General features: G+C 33.5%; 1 long non-coding RNA gene across 1 annotated transcript; it reads right to left on the bottom strand.

The window, feature by feature from the left end:
• Positions 1–5,592: 5,592 nt before the first annotated feature.
• On the bottom strand, positions 5,593–7,706 carry LOC125779612 (uncharacterized). Its single transcript, XR_007423398.1, has 3 exons — positions 6,492–7,706; positions 6,339–6,392; positions 5,593–6,279 (listed from the first exon to the last, which is right to left on the bottom strand). It is a non-coding gene; the product is annotated as an uncharacterized LOC125779612 (long non-coding RNA).
• Between the last annotated feature and the right edge of the window lie 562 nt (positions 7,707–8,268).

The following is an 8,268-nucleotide window of genomic DNA, read 5'->3' on the forward strand; positions in this document are numbered from 1 at the left end:
CTCATAATTTTTTTACCTCTTTCGTTTATGAAAGATTAGCAAGAAAGCAGGATTGGGTATTGTTTTACTCCATATAGGACGTTTCAACCAATTGTCGTTTTTCCGCTTTATATCCGTTCGAAACGGTTAAATTCATATTTATTGAAGAATGTATTTGATATATTTCAATTAAATTCCTCTCTTACATTTTCAATTCATCTTGCTTTATGTCGGGATTTCCTTCGATGGAGCTTTAGGAGCACTTTTCCTCTAAAATAAATTTGTTTACATAGTTTTCTCTTCTATAATTGCAGGTATTATCATCGGATGGCGTTTAGAACTTCTGGTTCCACAAATTTTTTAATATTTTTATTTAATTTGCCGGTATTATCATCGGCTGGCGTTGTAGAACTTTTCGTTCCCACAAATATCTTTTTGCATAATATTACTTCTACTCTGCTGATTAAATCTTCAGCTGGCGTTGTAGAGCTTTCCTGTCCACAATATTAGTTTTTTTATATTTGGCCGTATTTACGTCGCTGGCGCTTTAGGACGTCTTTGCTTCCCAAAGTATTTCGTCCTCCTAACAATCTTTAACTCATCCTTACTTTCTTGATGCTCATTATCGCATTTCTAAGCTAAAATATCCTCCTCTCTTTCATTATTTATTAGTTTAAACTTCTTTTTTCCAAGTTAATCACTGCATTAATGTCCTTCAAAATTTGTATCCATTAAAAGGTCTGCTTCAAATTTTCAATTTTCGTAGAATTGTTTTTCACCGAATAATGTGATAATTGATAATAGCGTATTATCGAAAATCCATAATGGTTTTTACTTCTTTTGTATATCCAATTTATTTTTATTTTGTATTATTCCTGATTCAATATAGCAACTTTAGTTGTCCCGATCATTAATATTTTAAAATTCTGGACCAGTAACCCTGTTCATCTAGAAATATATATGCAGAGATAATTTGGGCCTAAAAAATGATCCTCCTTAATATTCTTAATGCGCTGTGTCTTAGGTCGGTGGCTGCACATCTGTTGTGTCAACTTCCAATGTGGCCCCCCCTTTTTTCCAAATGTTTGATTAAATTGTTGCTTTTGCAACATACGGTTGCGTGTATGGATGTTGAGTCGACATCATTGGTTGAGGTCGTGGTGGTTATTCTGATAACCCATTCTTTGTTATTGCTTCTATATTTCTTTGTGGTGGACTTGTGGGACCGTTAAAATTATTAAAATTTACTCATATTGAATCTGTTGTTAGAAGTAGTTGCCTGTTATTATTGTTGGATTTGATCGTTTTTTCCAAATTGTAATGCGAAATGCTGCTCGCCATATTGTTCGGATTCTAATTCTGGTGCTTTGGCCTAAAGCATTTGGCAAGTCGCTTGGCGATAGTGAAAATAAAATGTTTGCTCGAAGTTTCCTGTTAGCCCCGTTATAAATGTGCGTAAGGCATCCGCCTATTTTTTAGCAGTAAATTCTTTTAGTTACGGCACTATCTGAATCAGTAAGTCATTATTGTTTTGTTAATTAGCAATGTGAATGTCTCATTAACCTGGTTAGAAAACGATTATGGTAGTAATTGCCTTGGGCGCAAAATACTCATTTCTTGCTCAATTATATGAGCTGGTCGCTATCCTGTCGGGCGTAAGCGAAAATCAATCGTGCTAGAATAGCATCAAAATTTAAAACCGTTCCGTGTTTGGACACAAATGTCATTAGCATTCGTGAGTATTTTATCTCTTAATATTGTCAATGCAGCAAAATACCTACGGCTGCCTCTTACGTATAAGCTCATCGCATTGTTAGCCGATTCCTCCAGCTAACATTCTTTATTCTGTTTTCCCCAAATTCTGGTAAAAGACTTTATTACTTCTAGGGATTCGTCACAGCGAATCTCTGAATTTATTACTTCAGGTTTGTAATCTTTATTGTTGTCGACTTCGTTAAGTCTTCTATTGTCTGCGCATTTAGATATTTTAATCTAAGTGACTGCCTCGTTGCGGCAATTAGTCTTGCGATAATGTCTCATTTTCGCTAGTTAAAGCCATTTTTATTTTATTAATTTCCTTTTCTTAAATATGGGCAATTTTCAATTTTATGGTGCTTTTACAATAACGCAATAATGCACCCCTAAACCTTTCGTATTTTGGACAGAAGCACTTGTATTACTCCCCAATTTACAAGCAAAATATTCTTTTTGATACTTCTATCATCTCTATAGTCTCCGACATAACTGTCTCATGATTATAATTAATCATCAAGTGGGCCTTCTTATCTTTGCCTATATATCTTAAAAACTTTCTCCAAACATTTAATTTTAAGTTTATCTTGATTCACATACCTTTCTTTTTTCGTAATGCTATGACTAATACAAAACCTTCAAGATTTCTAACTATTCTGTCTATTTCGGTATAGTTCAAGTCAGTTGGTAGAGCATCCGTCATTATGTTTTTTTTTATTTTTTTTTTTCAATTTTTTATTTTATTTTTTATTTTTGATTCCTTTCTGGAGGGTCTGAAGTTCAGAATCGCAGAATTGAGTTTTTTGTATAAACCGGAGGGTCCCCCTGCGCGTGGTGAATCGCGGTTTCAAAATATTTTATTATTTGCTGGTCGAGCCTTCAATGATTCTTAATAGTTTTAAAACTTAATTGCTAAAATTCGATTGTTTATTATTAATCGTATTAATATATTTGATAAATGTGGATAATAAAAATCTTACGCCTTCTTCTCCTGTTTTTGTGGTGTGTTTTGTTGTAATTTCCTTAGTCCTTGGTTTCCTCCGATGGATACGCCGATACTTGACGTGTGCAATGCCTGAATTGATGTTTTTTGTGTTTTTTTAAAAATTTTGTATTTGGGATTTAAGTCACTTTTACTTTTTGTATGCACTGTTCATTTTTTTAAACAATTTATTTTAAAAAAAATTTTGTCTTATTTATTCTGCGATGTCACAACACAACAAGCAATGAAGTTCTTTGCCTCACTTTACATTTCACGTTTGGTGGGCTTGTCTCCATATTCTTAGGATAGTGTTTTTCTTTTTAATTTTTAATGCGTTATTCACATTGTACACCTCTCGCATGAGGTTTATGTACGTTACCGGTAGTGTTCACTAATCGCAAACGTTATGGTTATAGGGGATACATTTCTCTCCCTTTATACGACGAAAACACGGCGTAAAGTGGGGCGCCAATTTAACTTCCCTTGTGGGGATGTATTTATTAAAAAAAATATATTCCGTTCCGCTACGCGCGGTAGAAATAAACAACAAGTGTTGATTCTGAAGTGTGATAATATGTGCGTGCGCTTTGATCATCAAGATGATCTCTCAATACGCTTGACGATGATCACTGATTTATTAGTTAAAAGCACTTAATTTATATTCTATAAATTCTATGCTTATTACTAAAGATGCTTTGCATTACATTAAGTGATGAAGCCAGGGGGGGGGGGAAAAAGCATTTTGGGGGATTTCCAATTATTCTCCTTATCAAAAAAAAATATGGAAATATTTAATTTTGCTTACTTATCAAAAAAAGTGATATATTGATTTCTTATTAATTAAAGTATTCTGCTGACCAAGCAGTAATACTGTGAGAAGATACAATTTGTTTACATTTATCGTTAAGTATCTGTGTGGCTGCTGCCGTTAACTTACATACATACATACATATATGCTTATTGACACACAATATAAAGGGTGATTTTTTAAGAGCTTGATAACTTTTTTTTTTAAAAAAACGCATAAAATTTGCAAAATCTCATCGGTTCTTTATTTAAAACGTTAGATTGGTTCATGACATTTACTTTTTGAAGATAATTTCATTTAAATGTTGACCGCGGCTGCGTCTTAGGTGGTCCATTCGGAAAGTCCAATTTTGGGCAACTTTTTCGAGCATTTCGGCCGGAATAGCCCGAATTTCTTCGGAAATGTTGTCTTCCAAAGCTGGAATAGTTGCTGGCTTATTTCTGTAGACTTTAGACTTGACGTAGCCCCACAAAAAATAGTCTAAAGGCGTTAAATCGCATGATCTTGGTGGCCAACTTACGGGTCCATTTCTTGAGATGAATTGTTGTCCGAAGTTTTCCCTCAAAATGGCCATAGAATCGCGAGCTGTGTGGCATGTAGCGCCATCTTGTTGAAACCACATGTCAACCAAGTTCAATTCTTCCATTTTTGGCAACAAAAAGTTTGTTAGCATCGAACGATAGCGATCGCCATTCACCGTAACGTTGCGTCCAACAGCATCTTTGAAAAAATACGGTCCAATGATTCTACCAGCGTACAAACCACACCAAACAGTGCATTTTTCGGGATGCATGGGCAGTTCTTGAACGGCTTCTGGTTGCTCTTCACCCCAAATGCGGCAATTTTGCTTATTTACGTAGCCATTCAACCAGAAATGAGCCTCATCGCTGAACAAAATTTGTCGATAAACACATTTCGAACCGAACACTGATTTTGGTAATAAAATTCAATGATTTGCAAGCGTTGCTCGCTAGTAAGTCTATTCATGATGAAATGTCAAAGCATACTGAGCATCTTTCTCTTTGACACCATGTCTGAAATCCCACGTGATCTGTCAAATACTAATGCATGAAAATCCTAACCTCAAAAAAATCACCCGTTATAAAGTATATAGCACATACAAACATATTTTATTTATATACATAAATTCATTAGTGCATATATTTTTAAATAAAGGATAATACATTTTTTCAATTCCGTCTCCGCGCTCTCTTCTTAGAGCGAACATACCTATATAAATATATTTGTACATATAATCATACGGCAAAATCTGCCCGTGAAGCAAAACACAAAGTCTTCAAAAAAAACCAAAAGTTCAAAGTCCACATTTGCAATTATCCAGCAATACCTCTTGTTCTTTGGCAAACAAAAACAAGCAGGATTGTGGACAAAAAGCTAATTGATCTCTCTAACGAGCTCTCAATCAGTGATCTGCAGTGAATACTTGGCTTATGAATACACTCTCATATTCATGAATCACCCCCAATATTCACTCACACTTGCTCTCACTAAAAATATTATCTTCTCACAATCACATGGCTTGCTTGTGTAATAATGAGTGTGAATATGTCTCACAATCACTTATCGCTCACACTTGGCTTGGCTTGCTTCTCTGTATACAATTGTTTGAGCTATTCGTTGCTTACCATTAGATGAGTTGAAAGGCTCAAGAATACATTCACTAATAAGTGGCTCATTCCCAGTAAACAATCGAGTTTGTAAATAAACTTAAAATAAACTTACACTGGTAAACCTTTTCGTTACAAAAAGTTTATGTTTTTCATTACAAAACAATTACAAAAGACTTGTAAAGAACCAAAACGTTACATTACTTTGGGCTTTTTCACATACTTGTAAAATCGCTTATTTTTAAACTTAAAAGTAAGCATTTATTAAATTAATATCCAACCGCTTGTAAATTTATTTTCAAATGTATTTGTAAACGTGTTATAATGATTTTATGTAATGGTAGTAAAATAAATCGCATGATATATTTTTAAAGATATATAATTATTTTCTTTATTAGTTTTAATTCATTTAATATTATTTATTATATATATGTACATATGTACTTATACTAAAAATTAAAATTTAAAAAAATTCTTTAAAAATGAAATGATAGAAAAATAGTTGGGTAAAATAATTAATTTGCTGCATTTTGGTGCTTCCGTTTTTGTCTATTTTTGGCAAACTAAAAAATCGTCTTGGTGCCACTTATATATTCAGTGTCATTGCCCTTCACTTCATGTAAGAAGACATCTGAAATTTAAATTAAAAATATATATAAGTATATAAGTACACATGTAAATATAAAGTTTATTAAGTTTTATTATTAAGTACCTCGGATAGCCATAGATACTTTTAAGACGCGGACAGGTTTTTTGTCTGACGTTCCACTCCAAGCAAAATGTTGAGCACATTCATCGGATACCAATGAGCGCCAAGCTGTTCTGACGAATTTCGCTCCTGTGTATTTAATATTTTGCATAAGTTCCGATTTCTTCAAAAAAAAGAAATTGTGAAATTGGCTTTTAAATATTTACATACAAATTTAGCACATTCTTCATCCTTCTGGAGTAAACTCTCCAATTCCATAAATTGCTCCACTGTGTTTAAAAGTTCCGCTGGCATAATCTTTTTTGATGGAACATTGTCTCTGCATTCCTCAACTCTGCGATATCTCGCTGCAAGCTTCTTACCTCCTCGACGATTCTTCCCATAGATTTGGATACAGCTGCATCAATGGTGCTTTGAATTGCTGCAAAAAAACATTTTCATTAAAAAAAATTTTTCAAATAAATAATTGACATTGACTACCTTCTAAAAATGTGGGATCCAGTGTATAGCTATTAATTGTTCCTGCTTTTTCGACTATGATGTGGTTATTTCCGTTTTGGTTGATGGATGTTTCAAATTGCAAAGGCAAAAAAAAAATTATAACAACGCCTTAAAATACAACATGCAACTTACCCTTTTATATTGTAAAGGCCTTTTTTATTTTATTTTATTTATAACACTTCTAAATAATACTTATATGTAAGTAATTTTTCAATTAATTATTTTTAGTTATTAACTTTTCCACTGTTTTATTTAAAACGCACGTCTTTACATCTCTCAAATTCAATAATTATTAACTGCGATCACTCAAAAAAGGAAAAACAATCGTCAGAGAGTCGGCGAAAAAACTAACGGGAAATGGTAAACTGTTGGTTTACTTTTTGTGTTTACATGTAAACTGATTTGCAATGTTGCATCATAAGTTTACATTTATGTTTGTAAGTAAACGTTTTTTCAACGCATTTATTTTAAACTTACAAATATAAGATAAGTAAACTTATAAATAAACTTATTTCTCACATTTGTAAGTAAGTTTACTCAAATGTTTGTAGATAAGTTTATTTTAGCGCAGATTTACGAAACATTTACGCAATTGTTTATTGGGTTGTTTATTCATGAATACATTCACAAATTCCTTGCATATTCAAAATATATTTTATACCTACGCGAAGGGGTTTTAAAAGGAACGAAACGTGCGATTGTAGTGACTACAAAACTGAAACTTCTTTGTTTATTATCCTTTTAGTCAATTATTTTCTTAAGCTTTATCTTACATTCTAGAAATTGGAGAGCTTAGGTAGATGAGTCCTTGAAGTTTATACCTACGCGGAGGGGTTTAAAAAATAACGAGTGAGTCTAGTGACTTCGTAAAAACTACAAAACTGAAACTTCTTTGTTTCTTATCATTTTATTCAATTATTTCTTAAGCATAAATGAAAAGCTTTATCTTACATTTTAGAAAGTGGAGAGCTTAGGTAGATGAGTCCCTGAAGTTTATACCTACGCGGAGGGGTTTTAAAAGGAACGAAACCCGTGATTCTAGTGACTTCGTAAAAACTACAAAACTGAAACTTCTTTGTTTCTTATCCTTTTATTTAGTTTTCTTTTAAAATAGCACAATAAATCGCATTAAAACATAGTAAAATACATATATTCAAGAAATGTCGGCGGGTTATGTGTCAGGCAAGATGTGTGCTTACGACGGTCCGAGTACCTCCTACCTATTATATCAAAACTTGCACTTAAAATATTAACTATACCTGCAAGTAGTGCGGCGTCTGAACGTGTATTTTCCTTGGCAGGCAATTTAATAACTGATAAAAGAAATCGACTTGCACCCAAAACCGTAGATAATATAGGGTGATTTTTTAAGAGCTTGATAACTTTTTTTTAAAAAAAAACGCATAAAATTTGCAAAATCTCATCGGTTCTTTATTTGAAACGTTAGATTGGTTCATGACATTTACTTTTTGAAGATAATTTCATTTAAATGTTGACCGCGGCTGCGTCTTAGGTGGTCCATTCGGAAAGTCCAATTTTGGGCAACTTTTTCGAGCATTTCGGCCGGAATAGCCCGAATTTCTTCGGAAATGTTGTCTTCCAAAGCTGGAATAGTTGCTGGCTTATTTCTGTAGACTTTAGACTTGACGTAGCCCCACAAAAAATAGTCTAAAGGCGTTAAATCGCATGATCTTGGTGGCCAACTTACGGGTCCATTTCTTGAGATGAATTGTTTGTCCGAAGTTTTCCCTCAAAATGGCCATAGAATCGCGAGCTGTGTGGCATGTAGCGCCATCTTGTTGAAACCACATGTCAACCAAGTTCAGTTCTTCCATTTTTGGCAACAAAAAGTTTGTTAGCATCGAACGATAGCGATCGCCATTCACCGTAACGTTGCGTCCAACAGCAT

The sequence above is a fragment of the Bactrocera dorsalis genome, chromosome 6, assembly GCF_023373825.1.
Source record: "Bactrocera dorsalis isolate Fly_Bdor chromosome 6, ASM2337382v1, whole genome shotgun sequence".
Classification (NCBI taxonomy): Eukaryota; Metazoa; Arthropoda; class Insecta; order Diptera; family Tephritidae; genus Bactrocera; species Bactrocera dorsalis.